This window comes from Amblyomma americanum, chromosome 1 (genome assembly GCF_052857255.1).
Source record: "Amblyomma americanum isolate KBUSLIRL-KWMA chromosome 1, ASM5285725v1, whole genome shotgun sequence".
Taxonomy (NCBI): Eukaryota; Metazoa; Arthropoda; class Arachnida; order Ixodida; family Ixodidae; genus Amblyomma; species Amblyomma americanum.
In genome coordinates, this window is record NC_135497.1 from 304,659,320 (window position 1) to 304,674,676 (window position 15,357).

Sequence of the window (15,357 nt, forward strand, 5' to 3'; positions counted from 1 at the left end):
TGTGCAAAGCCGTCATCGGGTATTCATTCGTCTGACTGCCATACGGTCCGGGCAAGGCATTCGTGGTTCTGGAGGAACTTCGGATACGCCAGGTTGTAGCAGACCCCGTCGTCCATCATAACGGCCCTCCTCGTGTTCGCGATCGCCGAAAACATAGGCTCTTGTGCGCATGGCGACTCCGGCCATTTTAGCGGTGCAGGTCGCGGCCATAATCCCGGTCCCGTTCCCCATTGGCCAGCCTCCTCTTGTCGAGTGGGTGAAGTGGGTCCTCTTGGCAGTTGGGGGCTTTGTTGTGGCCACAGTAACTACCGAAGCACTGGCGGCTCCCGATACGGCAGGGTTCCCTCTCGAGAATGTTGTGGTCCCGGTCGGGAAAGGAACTGCTGCTGAGTCATCACTGCCTCCTGCTCTTGCTGAAGTTGCCCACGTGGAAAAGAAAGTTCTGGTTGCGAATGAAGTTCCTGTCCAGGAGCCGATTCCTCTTTTGCGTACAAGTGCTCGTTCCACAGCTGTGTCATAGCTCCTGCTGAGCTCGTCGGGGTTGCCCTGGCTCTTGCGGTTGTTGAGGTCGTGAGCGCCACTGGACCCTGTGATGCGTCGTACCAAGGCCAAGGTGGAAGATTGAGTGGTCTAGATGAAACACAATTAGCAGAAATACTTTGCAAGACTTTCAACGAGGACGCAACGATGACAGCGAAACCTCAGGCTGTGATGCGTCGCAAGCAGCAGCTGGTGCGGTTTCGGTGAAGGAAAAGGCCTGACAACAAATAGAGTTCGTTGGCTGACGAGCTGAGCCTCCAGAACCTGTTCTTCCCAAAATAAACTTTAGTAGAGAATGAATAGAAACACCAATGCGAGAGCAATATAGGACTCATGGACAAAAAAACCCGGGTTGTTGTCCATGTTAAACAGTCGAAAAACTCCAATGACGGCATCAGCATAGCTGCAAGCAAGCACAAAAGATTAAACAGAGGACCCATTCTATACGTAGACACCCATTAGCAAGTGGGGTGAAGCGTTTAGGGTAAAGCCCTCCTGGTCGCAGATGCCGCTTGAAAGTCATCATGTAAAAACCATTTCATGGAGGAAGAACACCGAATAGGGAAGGCATTGGCCCTCCAGCCACGTGCTGGCTGCTGGCCGCAGGTGCAGCAGGCCCGGTAATTGTGCAAAGCGGTCATCGGGTATTCATTCGTCCCAGTGCCATACGGCCCGGGCTAGGCAATCTAGGTTCTGGGGGAACGTCGGATACGCCAGGTTGTAGCAGACTCCGTCGTCCATCATAGCGGCCTTCCTCGGGTTCGCGATCGCCGAAAACATAGGCTCGTGTGCACATGGCGACTCCGGCCATTTTAGCGGCCCAGATCGTGGCGATAATACCGGTCCCGTACCCCATTGCCTTGTCTCCTCTTGTGGAGTGGGCGAAGTGGGTCCTCGTGGCAGTGGGGGTGGGGGGGCCTTGCGGTGGCCACAGGAACTGCTGAAGCAGTGGCGTATCCCGATACGGCAGGTTTCCCTCTCAAGAATGTGGTAGTCCAGGTCTGGAAAGGAACTTCTGCTGAGGCATCACGGCCTCCTGCTCATGCTTAAGTTGCTGACGTGCAAAAGAATGTTCTGGTGGCGAATGCAGTTCTTGTCCAGGAGCCGATTCCTCTTTGGCATACAAGTGCTCGTTCCACAGCTGTGTAATAGCTCCTGCTGAGCTCGTCGGGGTTGCCCTGGCTCTGGCGGTTGTTGAGGTCGGGAGAGCCCCTGGACCCTGTGATGCGTCGTACCAAGGGCAAGATGGAAGATTGAGTGGTCTAGATCAAACACAATTAGCTGAAATACTTTGAAGACTTTCGACCAGGACGCAACGATGACAGCGAAGACTCAGGCTCTGATGCGTCGCAAGCAGCAGTTGGGGCGGTTGCCGTAAAAGAAAAAAAAGGCCTGACAACAGAGTTAGTTGGCTGACGAGCTGCGCCTCCAGAACCTGTTCTTCCCAAAATAACCTTTAGAAGAGAATGAATAGAAATACCAATGCGAGAGCATTATAGGACTCATGGGCAACAAAACCCGGGTTGTTGTCCATGTTAAACAGTCGAACAACGCCAATGACGGCATCAGAATATCTGCAAGCAAGCACAAGAGATTAAACAGAGGACCCATTCTATACGTAGACACCCATTAGCAAGTAGGGTGAAGCGTTTAGGGTAAAGCCCTCGTGGTCGCATATACCGCATGAGTCATCCTGGAAAAACAATCCCATATAGGAAGAACTTCGTAACGTAGACACCCAATAGCAATTAGGGTGAAGCGTTTAGGGTAAAGCCCTCCTGTTCGCATATACCGCATGAGTCACCCTGGAAAAACCATATCATGGAGGAAGAACCCTGAGTAGGGAAGGCATTGGTCCGCCGGCCAGGTGCTGGCCGCAGGAGGCTCGGTCTTTGTGCGAAGCCGTCATAGGGTATTCATTCGTCCCAGTGCCATACGGACCTGGCAAGGCATTCGTGGTTCTGGGGGAACTTCGGATACGCCAGGTTGTAGCAGACCCCGTCGTCCATCATAACGGCCCTCCTCGTATTCGCGATCGCCGAAAACATAGGCTCTTGTGCGCATGGCGACTCCGGCCACTTTAGCGGCGCAGGTCGCGGCCATAATCCCGGTCCCCTTCCCCATTGCCCAGCCTCCTCTTGTCGAGAGGGCGAAGTGGGTCCTCTTGGCGGTTGGGGGCCTTGCTGTGGCCACAGGAACTACCGAAGCACTGGCGGTTCCAGATACGGCAGGGTTCCATCTCGAGAATGTTGTGGTCCCGGTCGGGGAAGGAACGGCTGCTGAGGCATAACTGCCTCCTGCTCTTTCTGACGTTGCCCACGTGGAAAAGAAAGTTCGGGTTGCGAATGAAGTTCCTGTCCAGGAGCCGATTCCTCTTTTGCGTACAAGTGCTCATTCCACAGCTGTGTAATAGCTCCTGCTGAGCTCGTCGGGCTTGCCCTGGCTCTTGCGGTTGTTGAGGTCGTGAGCGCCACTGGACCCTGTGATGCGTCGTACCAAGGCCAAGGTGGAAGATTGAGTGGTCTAGATGAAACACAATTAGCAGAAATACATTGCAAGACTTTCGACGAGGACGCAAAGATGACAGCGAGACCTCAGGCTGTGATGCGTCGCAAGCAGCAGTTGGTGCGGTTTCGGTGAAAGAAAAGGCCTGACAACAAATAGAGTTCGTTGGCTGACGAGCTGCGCCTCCAGAACCTGTTCTTCCCAAAATAACCTTTAGTAGAGAATGAATAGAAACATCAATGCTAAAGCATTATAGAACTCATGGGCAACAAAACGCGGCTTGTTGTCCATGTTAAACAGTCGAACAACGCCAATGACGGCATCAGAATATCTGCAAGCAAGCACAAGAGATTAAACAGAGGACCCATTCTATACGTAGACACCCATTAGCAAGTAGGGTGAAGCGTTTAGGGTAAAGCCCTCGTGGTCGCATATACCGCATGAGTCATCCTGGAAAAACAATCCCATATAGGAAGAACTTCGTAACGTAGACACCCAATAGCAATTAGGGTGAAGCGTTTAGGGTAAAGCCCTCCTGTTCGCATATACCGCATGAGTCACCCTGGAAAAACTATATCATGGAGGAAGAACCCTGAGTAGGGAAGGCATTGGTCCGCCGGCCAGGTGCTGGCCGCAGGAGGCTCGGTCTTTGTGCGAAGCCGTCATAGGGTATTCATTCGTCCCAGTGCCGTACGGACCTGGCAAGGCATTCGTGGTTCTGGGGGAACTTCGGATACGCCAGGTTGTAGCAGACCCCGTCGTCCATCATAACGGCCCTCCTCGTATTCGCGATCGCCGAAAACATAGGCTCTTGTGCGCATGGCGACTCCGGCCACTTTAGCGGCGCAGGTCGCGGCCATAATCCCGGTCCCCTTCCCCATTGCCCAGCCTCCTCTTGTCGAGAGGGCGAAGTGGGTCCTCTTGGCGGTTGGGGGCCTTGCTGTGGCCACAGGAACTACCGAAGCACTGGCGGTTCCAGATACGGCAGGGTTCCATCTCGAGAATGTTGTGGTCCCGGTCGGGGAAGGAACGGCTGCTGAGGCATAACTGCCTCCTGCTCTTTCTGACGTTGCCCACGTGGAAAAGAAAGTTCGGGTTGCGAATGAAGTTCCTGTCCAGGAGCCGATTCCTCTTTTGCGTACAAGTGCTCATTCCACAGCTGTGTAATAGCTCCTGCTGAGCTCGTCGGGCTTGCCCTGGCTCTTGCGGTTGTTGAGGTCGTGAGCGCCACTGGACCCTGTGATGCGTCGTACCAAGGCCAAGGTGGAAGATTGAGTGGTCTAGATGAAACACAATTAGCAGAAATACATTGCAAGACTTTCGACGAGGACGCAAAGATGACAGCGAGACCTCAGGCTGTGATGCGTCGCAAGCAGCAGTTGGTGCGGTTTCGGTGAAAGAAAAGGCCTGACAACAAATAGAGTTCGTTGGCTGACGAGCTGCGCCTCCAGAACCTGTTCTTCCCAAAACAACCTTTAGTAGAGAATGAATAGAAACATCAATGCGAAAGCATTATAGAACTCATGGGCAACAAAACGCGGCTTGTTGTCCATGTTAAACAGTCGAACAACGCCAATGACGGCATCAGCATATCTGCAAGCAAGCACAAGAGATTAAACAGAGGACCCATTCTATACGTAGACACCCATTAGCAAGTAGGGTGAAGCGTTTAGGGTAAAGCTCTCCTGGTCAATATATACCGCACGAGTCATCCTGGAAAAACCATATCATGGACGAAGAATCCTGAGTAGGGAAGGCATTGGTCCGCCGCCCAGGTGCTGGCTGCTAGCCGCAGGTGCAGGAGGCTCGGTCTTTGTGCAAAGCCGTCATCGGGTATTCATTCGTCCCAGTGCCATATGGCCCGGGCAAGGCATTCGTGGTTCTGGGGGAACTTCGGATACGCCAGGTTGTAGCAGACCCCGTCGTCCATCATAACGGCCCTCCTCGTGTTCGCGATCGCCGAAAACATAGGCTCTTGTGCGCATGGCGACTCCGGCCATTTCAGCGGCGCAGGTCGCGGTCATAACCCCGGTCCCGTTCCCCATTGCCCAGCCTCCTCTTGTCGAGGGGGCGAAGTGGGTCCTCGTGGCAGTTGGGGGCCTTGCTGTTTCCACAGGAACTACCGAAGCACTGGCGGCTCCCGATACGGCAGGGTTCCCTCTAGAGAATGTTGTGGTCCCGGTCGGGGAAGGAACTGCTGCTGAGGCATCACTGCCTCCTGCTATTGCTGAAGTTGCCCACGTGAAAAAGAAATTTCTGGTTGCAAATGAAGTTCCTGTCCAGGAGTCGATTCCTCTTTTGCGTACAAGTGCTCGTTCCACAGCTGTGTCATAGCTGCTGCTTAGCTCGTCGGGGTTGACCTGGCTCTTGCGGTTGTTGAGGTCGTGAGCGCCACTGGACCCTGTGATGCGTCGTACTAGGGCAGGGTGGAAGATTGAGTGGTCTAGATCAAACAGATTAGCAGAAATACTTTGCAAGACTTTCAACCAGGACGCAACGATGACAGCGAAACCTCAGGCTGTGATGCGTCGCAAGCAGCATTTGGGCGGTTTCGGTGAAAGAAAGAAAAGGCCTGACAACAAACATAGTTCGTTGGCTGACGAGCTGCGCCTCCAGAACCTGTTCTTCCCAAAACAACCTTTAGTAGAGAATGAATAGAAACATCAATGCGAAAGCATTATAGAACTCATGGGCAACAAAACGCGGCTTGTTGTCCATGTTTAACAGTCGAACAACGCCAATGACGGCATCAGCATATCTGCAAGCAAGCACAAGAGAATAAACAGAGGACCCATTCTATACGTAGACACCCATTAGCAAGTAGGGTGAAGCGTTTAGGGTAAAGTCCTCGTGGTGGCATATACCGCATGAGTCATCCTGGAAAAACAATCCCATATAAGAACTTCGTATACGTAGACACCCAATAGCAAGTAGGGTGAAGCGTTTAGGGTAAAGCCCTCCTGTTCGCATATACCGCATGAGTCACCCTGGAAAATCCATATCATGGAGGAAGAACCCTCAGTAGGGAAGGCATTGGTCCGCCGTCCAGGTGCTGGCTGCTGGCCGCAGGTGCAGGAGGCTCGGTCTTTGTGCAAAGCCGTCATCGGGTATTCATTCGTCCCAGTGCCATGCGGCCCTGGCAAGGCATTCGTGGTTCTGGGGGAACTTCGGATACGCCAGGTTGTAGCAGACCCCGTCGTCCATCATAACGGCCCTCCTCGTGTTCGCGATCGCCGAAAACATAGGCTCTTGTGCGCATGGCGACTCCGGCCATTTTAGCGGCGCAGGTCGCGGCCATAATCCCCGTCCCCTTCCCCATTGCCGAGCCTCCTCTTGTCGAGTGGGCGAAGTGGGTCCTCTTGGCGGTTGGGGCCTTGCTGTGGCCACAGGAACTACCGAAGCACTGGCGGTTCCAGATACGGCAAGGTTCCTTCTCGAGAATGTTGTGGTCCCGGTCGGGGAAGGAACTGCTGCTGAGGCATCACTGCATCCTGCTCTTTCTGAAGTTGCCCACGTGGAAAAGAAAGTTCGGGTTGCGAATGAAGTTCCTGTCCAGGTGCCGATTCCTCTTTTGCGTACAAGTGCTCATTCCACAGCTGTGTCATAGCTCCTGCTGAGCTCGTCGGGGATGCCCTGGCTCTTGCGGCTGTTGAGGTCGTGAGCGCCACTGGACCCTGTGATGCGTCTTACCAAGGCCAAGGTGGAAGATTGAGTGGTCTAGATGAAACACAATTAGCAGAAATACTTTGCAAGACTTTCAACGAGGACGCAACGATGACAGCGAAACCTCAGGCTGTGATGCGTCGCAAGCAGCAGTTGGTGCGGTTTCGGTGAAAGAGAAGGCCTGACAACAAATAGAATTCGTTGGCTGACGAGCTGCGCCTCCAGAACCTGTTCTTCCCAAAATAACCTTTAGTAGAGAATGAATAGAATCACCAATGCGGGAGTAATATAGGACTCATGGACAAAAGCAACCCGGGTTGTTGTCCATGTCAAACAGTCGAAAAACTCCAATGACGGCATCAGCATAGCTGCAAGCAAGCACAAAAGATTAAACAGAGGACCCATTCTATACGTAGACACCCATTAGCAAGTAGGGTGAAGCGTTTAGGGTAAAGCCCTCCTGGTCGCAGATAGGTCCTTAGTCATCCTGTAAAAACCATCCCATATAGTTAGAACTTCGTATACGTAGACACCCAATAACAAGTAGTGTGAAGCGTTTAGGGTAAAGCCCTCCTGGTCAATATATACCGCACATGTCATCCTGGAAAAACCATATCATGGAGGAAGAACCCTGAGTAGGGAAGGCATTGGTCCGCCGCCCAGGTGCTGGCCGCAGGTGCAGGAGGCTCGGTCTTTGTGCAAAGCCGTCATCGGGTATTCATTCGTCCCAGTGCCATACGGCCCTGGCAAGGCATTCGTGGTTGTGGGGGAACTTCGGATACGCCTGGTTGTAGCAGACCCCGTCGTCCATCATAACGGCCCTCCTCGTGTTCGCGATCGCCGAAAACATAGGCTCTTGTGCGCATGGCGACTCCGGCCATTTTAGCGGCGCAGGTCGCGGCCAAAATCCCGGTCCCCTTCCCCATTGCCCAGCCTCCTCTTGTCGAGTGGGCGAAGTGGGTCCTCTTGGCGGTTGGGGCCTTGCTGTGGCCACAGGAACTACCGAAGCACTGGCGGTTCCTGATACGGCAGGGTTCCTTTTCGAGAATGTTGTGGTCCCGGTCGGGGAAGGAACTGCTGCTGAAGCATCACTGCCTCCTGCTCTTTCTGAAGTTGCCCACGTGGAAAAGAAAGTTCGGGTTGCGTATAAAGTTCCTGTCCAGGAGCCGATTCCTCTTTTGTGTACAAGTGCTCATTCCACAGCTGTGTCATAGCTCCTGCTGAGCTCGTCATGGATGCCCTGGCTCTTGCGGCTGTTGAGGTCGTGAGCGCCACTGGACCCTGTGATGCGTCGTACCAAGGCCAAGGTCGAAGATTGAGTGGTCTAGATGAAACACAATTAGCAGAACTACTTTGCAAGACTTTCAACCAGGACGCAACGATGACAGCGAAACCTCAGGCTGTGATGCGTCGCAAGCAGCATTTGGGCGGTTTCGGTGAAAGAAAGAAAAGGCCTGACAACAAATATAGTTCGTTGGCTGACGTGCTGCGCCTCCAGAACCTGTCCTTCCCAAAATAACCTTTAGTAGAGAATGAATAGAAACATCAATGCGAAAGCATTATAGAACTCATGGGCAACAAAACGCGGCTTGTTGTCCATGTTAAACAGTCGAAAAACTGCAATGACGGCATCAAAATAGCTGCAAGCAAGCACAAGAGATTAAACAGAGGACCCATTCTATACGTAGACACCCATTAGCAAGTAGGGTGAAGCGTATAGGGTAAAGCCCTCCTGGTCAATATATACCGCACGAGTCATCCTGGAAAAACCATATCATGGAGGAAGAACCCTGAGTAGGGAAGGCATTGGTCCGCCGCCCAGGTGCTGGCTGCTGGCCGCAGGTGCAGGAGGCTCGGTCTTTGTGCAAAGCCGTCATCGGGTATTCATTCGTCCCTGTGCCATGCGGCCCGGGCAAGGCATTCGTGGTTCTGGGGGAACTTCGGATACGCCAGGTTGTAGCAGACCCCGTCGTCCATCATAACGGCCCTCCTCGTGTTCGCGATCGCCGTAAACATAGGCTCTTGGGCGCATGGCGACTCCGGCCATTTTAGCGGCGCAGGTCGCGGTCATAACCCCGGTCCCGTTCCCCATTGCCCAGCCTCCTCTTGTCGAGGGGCGAAGTGGGTCCTCTTGGCAGTTGGGTGCCTTGCTGTGGCCACAGGAACTACCGAAGCACTGGCGGCTCCCGATACGGCAGGAATCCCTCTCGAGAATGCTGTGGTCCCGGTCGGGGAAGGAACTGCTGCTGAGGCATCACTGCCTCCTGCTTTTGCTGAAGTTGCCCACGTGAAAAAGAAAGTGCTGGTTGCGAATGGAGTTCCTGTCCAGGAGTCGATTCCTCTTTTGCGTACAAGTGCACGTTCCACAGCTGTGTCATAGCTCCTGCTGAGCTCGTCGGGGTTGCCCTGGCTCTTGCGGTTGTTGAGGTCGTGAGCGCCTCTGGACCCTGTGATGCGTCGTACTAGGGCAATGTGGAAGATTGAGTGGTCTAGATGAAACACAATTAGCAGAAATACTTTGCAAGACTTTCAACCAGGACGCAACGATGACAGCGAAACCTCAGGCTGTGATGCGTCGCAAGCAGCAGTTGGGGCGGTTTCGGTGAAAGAAAGAAAAGTCCTGACAACAAATATAGTTCTTTGGCTGATGAGCTGCGCCTCCAGAACCTGTTCTTCCCAAAATAACCTTTAGTAGAGAATGAATAGAAACATCAACGCGAAAGCATTATAGAACTCATGGGCAACAAAACGCGGCTTGTTGTCCATGTTAAACAGTCGAACAACGCCAATGACGGCATCAGCATATCTGCAAGCAAGCACAAGAGATTAAACAGAGGACCCATTCTATACGTAGACACCCATTAGCAAGTAGGGTGAAGCGTTTAGGGTAAAGCCCTCGTGGTCGCATATACCGCATGAGTCATCCTGGAAAAACAATCCCATATGGACCTCCTGCATGTTTGTAAACAAACGAGGTGGCGCTGCAGTCGCTAGCGAGCTCGTGGTAGGCAAAAGACCAAGGAGTGTTGTCGCGGAGAGGTGTATAGCGCGGGTTTTCAAGGCTTGTAGGCGCGCTTTCAGCTTCTGCGAATCACAGCAATGGTTGATGTTTACATCTTAGTAATTTCTTGAAGTACACGAGCTCGCGTTGGCCACGTGCGGTGTATTAAGAGAAATAGTTCGCCATTGTGTATTGTATATATGGTTAGTACTAAACACAGTGTTTCTGCCGTTGATTTCTACGCTAGGCATTGAATAAAATAGGAAGTTTTTGGCACTCTGCTCTAGCCAGAATGATTTTGCTTCGGGACAGTAGTGAGAGGATGTGCTGGCGATCTTTCGGCGGAGCAGATGTGCGCTCACCGTCTGCTGACATACGTAGGTGTCGTGCTGTGCGAAAAGTGGGGACAGCGTAGTGTACTTATTCTCCTCTGGCTGTCCCGCTTAAGCGCTGTTTTTATCCGCAGGATCACGCACCAGCCAGGTCGACTTCTCCCCTTGTTAAACTGGTCGATTTGGTGAAAATTTTTTATTTCTGGAAATATTTTTTTTCTTAGCCCTGGGGTGTTCTGTTTCGTGACGAAAAATTATAGCGAAATATTCAGTAAAAATTTATAAAGTACTCTTTCGAGATGCGGTGTCGTCGAAAATTGTGAGCTAATTCTTTTGAGGCTTTCTTTGTGTTCAGGGCCGCATTTCTTTGACCAAAGCGCAAGCGAAGAGGCCAAAAACGAGGAAATAAACGTTAATTATAAGGTTCGTTTTCTGACCTTTCACATTTTCTGCGATTGGTATCACTCACACCTTCGTAATATATCGTAACGCATGAAAATAGAATGACTCGATTTGTCCCAAACGATTCCTGAGACGTTGAGGAATGTAATTTATCTCTCGATCTTTTTTCCTACAGGTGCAGTATTATGTCCGTTATTTTTGTAAGAAACGTTTTCACATAACTATGCATGCATAAGTACATGATCATCTAAAAAAGAAGTAATAGCGCCATATACAGAACAAGGCTTTGTATAAACATTAGTTAGGACCTTGAGGTGACTTGACGAGGGTGTTAATTATAATTACCCAAGAACTGCACCAGGTATAGCTAAAAATAAAAGGCATTACCGAAACTAGCGTAGCAATTTCATATTTGCACCAAATTTAGTTTCATATCGCGTGCATAAATAACGAAAATACTTTTCATTGCCGCACCCCCTCTCAATCTCGACACGTCTGTTAGTAGCACGCCTGCGGCTGCTTCTTTCCAAACAAGCTTCGCGGTCATGGACTGCATCATGAAACATGACACATGCATGATTCAATGAAAAAGCATATGGCTTTTAGCACACTTAAGGTACGCTATTTTAAGCAAGCCAACGTGACCGCGCATGAACTTACCAGACTTCTTTCTACTCGAATCAAATAATTACGTCTGTCATATTAAGAAACACTTTCTAGTAAATATCAAATGCCATAAAACGTGTCATTAAAACATGCTGTGCTATTAACAAAAGAACGCATTCCTTGGGAGCGAGTGAACCTGCCGGCGGGGGCCCCGTGCACACCGGCTCAAGGTGATAAATGCGTGCGCAGCTACATACGTGCTTTTTTTCATTGCGCAGTTATAAGCGTACTATGCTGATGTGCAGGTGAATGAACGCAGTAACTTACATGCTATTAAGCACATTGAGTGGCAGTGCCGATCGACTCCCAGCTTCGCGCTTTAGTACCGCGGCCCATTCCCCGTTAGCCAGTTTACTAATGCGTTATTTATCGCGAGGAGCCTATCTGGGCTAATTTAAATTTCCTTTTATGCTACTACGTGGATCGATCAGTGACGCAGCTGATCAATACATGCGGCTTCGGCAGTGCGCAGGCATGATATGTAGCCGCCGGTAGCTGCAGCAGCTGCGGTAGGCACCGGCTGGCCGTAGCTGTTTTGCCTACCATGCGAAAGTCGCTGCTGACATCAGCGCCACCGCATCTTCGTGACGTCGCCGGGTGAAGGAGGTCCATAGGAAGAACTTCGTATACGTAGACACCCAATAGCAAGTAGTGTGAAGCGTTTAGGGTAAAGCCCTCCTGGTCAATATATACCACACGAGTCATACTGGAAAAACCATATCATGGAGGAAGAACCCTGAGTAGGGAAGGCATTGGTCCGGCGCCCAGGTGCTGGCTGCTGGCCGCAGGTGCAGGAGGCTCGGTCTTTGTGCAAAGCCGTCATCGGGTATTCATTCGTCCCTGTGCCATACGGCCCTGGCAAGGCATTCGTGGTTCTGGGGAACTTCGGATACGCCAGGTTGTAGCAGACCCCGTCGTCCATCATAACGGCCCTCCTCGTGTTCGCCATCGCCGAAAACATAGGCTCTTGTGCGCATGGCGACTCCGGCCATTTTAGCGGCGCACGTCGCGGCCATAATCCCGGTCCCGTTCCCCATTGCTTGCCCGGCCTCCTCTTGTCGAGTGGGCGAAGTGGGTCCTCTTGGCGGTTGGGGGCCTTGCTGTGGCCACAGGAACTACCGAAGCACTGGCGGTTCCAGATACGGCACGGCTCCTTCTCGAGAATGTTGTGGTCCCGGTCGGGGAAGGAACTGCTGCTGAGGCATCACTGCCTCCTGCTCTTTCTGAAGTTGCCCACGTTGAAAAGAAAGTTCGGGTTGCGAATGAAGTTCCTCTCCAGGAGCCGATTCCTCTTTTGCGTACAAGTGCTCATTCCACAGCTGTGTCATAGCTCCTGCTGAGCTCGTCGGGGTTGCCCTGGCTCTTGCGGTTGTTGAGGTCGTGAGCGCCACTGGACCCTGTGATGCGTCGTACCAAGGGCAAGGTGGAAGATTGAGTGGTCGAGATCAAACACAATTAGCAGAAATACTTTGTAAGACTCAACCAGGACGCAACGATGACAGCGAAACCTCAGGCTGTGATGCGTCGCAAGCAGCAGTTGGTGTGGTTTTGGTGAAAGAAAAGGCCTGACAAGAAATAGAGTTCGTTGGCTGACGAGCTGCGCCTCCAGAACCTGTTCTTCCCAAAGTAACCTTTAGTAGAGAATGAATAGAAACATCAATGCTAAAGCATTATAGAACTCATGGGCAACAAAACGCGGCTTGTTGTCCATGTTAAACAGTCGAACAACGCCAATGACGGCATCAGCATATCTGCAAGCAAGCACAAGAGATTAAACAGAGGACCCATTCTATACGTAGACACCCATTAGCAAGTAGGGTGAAGCGTTTAGGGTAAAGCCCTCCTGGTCAATATATACCGCACGAGTCATCCTGGAAAAACCATATCATGGACGAAGAATCCTGAGTAGGGAAGAAATTGGTCCGCCGCCCAGGTGCTGGCTGCTAGCCGCAGGTGCAGGAGGCTCGGTCTTTGTGCAAAGCCGTCATGGGGTATTCATTCGTCCCAGTGCCATATGGCCCGGGCAAGGCATTCGTGGTTCTGGGGGAACTTCGGATACGCCAGGTTGTAGCAGACCCCGTCGTCCATCATAACGGCCCTCCTCGTGTTCGCGATCGCCGAAAACATAGGCTCTTGTGCGCATGGCGACTCCGGCCATTTCAGCGGCGCAGGTCGCGGTCATAACCCCGGTCCCGTTCCCCATTTTCCAGCCTCCTCTTGTCGAGGGGGCGAAGTGGGTCATCTTGGCAGTTGGGGGCCTTGCTGTTTCCACAGGAACTACCGAAGCACTGGCGGCTCCCGATACGGCAGGGTTCCCTCTAGAGAATGTTGTGGTCCCGGTCGGGGAAGGAACTGCTGCTGAGGCATCACTGCCTCCTGCTATTGCTGAAGTTGCCCACGTGAAAAAGAAAGTTCTGGTTGCAAATGAAGTTCCTGTCCAGGAGTCGATTCCTCTTTTGCGTACAAGTGCTCGTTCCACAGCTGTGTCATAGCTGCTGCTTAGCTCGTCGGGGTTGACCTGGCTCTTGCGGTTGTTCAGGTCGTGAGCGCCACTGGACCCTGTGATGCGTCGTACTAGGGCAGGGTGGAAGATTGAGTGGTCTAGATCAAACAGATTAGCAGAAATACTTTGCAAGACTTTCAACCAGGACGCAACGATGACAGCGAAACCTCAGGCTGTGATGCGTCGCAAGCAGCATTTGGGCGGTTTCGGTGAAAGAAAGAAAAGGCCTGACAACAAACATAGTTCGTTGGCTGACGAGCTGCGCCTCCAGAACCTGTTCTTCCCAAAATAACCTTTAGTAGAGAATGAATAGAAACATCAATGCGAAAGCATTATAGAACTCATGGGCAACAAAACGCGGCTTGTTGTCCATCTTTAACAGTCGAACAACGCCAATGACGGCATCAGCATATCTGCAAGCAAGCACAAGAGAATAAACAGAGGACCCATTCTATACGTAGACACCCATTAGCAAGTAGGGTGAAGCGTTTAGGGTAAAGTCCTCGTGGTGGCATATACCGCATGAGTCATCCTGGAAAAACAATCCCATATAAGAACTTCGTATACGTAGACACCCAATAGCAAGTAGGGTGAAGCGTTTAGGGTAAAGCCCTCCTGTTCGCATATACCGCATGAGTCACCCTGGAAAATCCATATCATGGAGGAAGAACCCTCAGTAGGGAAGGCATTGGTCCGCCGTCCAGGTGCTGGCTGCTGGCCGCAGGTGCAGGAGGCTCGGTCTTTGTGCAAAGCCGTCATCGGGTATTCATTCGTCCCAGTGCCATGCGGCCCTGGCAAGGCATTCGTGGTTCTGGGGGAACTTCGGATACGCCAGGTTGTAGCAGACCCCGTCGTCCATCATAACGGCCCTCCTCGTGTTCGCGATCGCCGAAAACATAGGCTCTTGTGCGCATGGCGACTCCGGCCATTTTAGCGGCGCAGGTCGCGGCCATAATCCCCGTCCCCTTCCCCATTGCCGAGCCTCCTCTTGTCGAGTGGGCGAAGTAGGTCCTCTTGGCGGTTGGGGCCTTGCTGTGGCCACAGGAACTACCGAAGCACTGGCGGTTCCAGATACGGCAAGGTTCCTTCTCGAGAATGTTGTGGTCCCGGTCGGGGAAGGAACTGCTGCTGAGGCATCACTGCATCCTGCTCTTTCTGAAGTTGCCCACGTGGAAAAGAAAGTTCGGGTTGCGAATGAAGTTCCTGTCCAGGTGCCGATTCCTCTTTTGCGTACAAGTGCTCATTCCACAGCTGTGTCATAGCTCCTGCTGAGCTCGTCGGGGATGCCCTGGCTCTTGCGGCTGTTGAGGTCGTGAGCGCCAATGGACCCTGTGATGCGTCTTACCAAGGCCAAGGTGGAAGATTGAGTGGTCTAGATGAAACACAATTAGCAGAAATACTTTGCAAGACTTTCAACGAGGACGCAACGATGACAGCGAAACCTCAGGCTGTGATGCGTCGCAAGCAGCAGTTGGTGCGGTTTCGGTGAAAGAGAAGGCCTGACAACAAATAGAATTCGTTGGCTGACGAGCTGCGCCTCCAGAACCTGTTCTTCCCAAAATAACCTTTAGTAGAGAATGAATAGAATCACCAATGCGGGAGTAATATAGGACTCATGGACAAAAACAACCCGGGTTGTTGCCCATGTCAAACAGTCGAAAAACTCCAATGACGGCATCAGCATAGCTGCAAGCAAGCACAAAAGATTAAACAGAGGACCCATTCTATACGTAGACACCCATTAG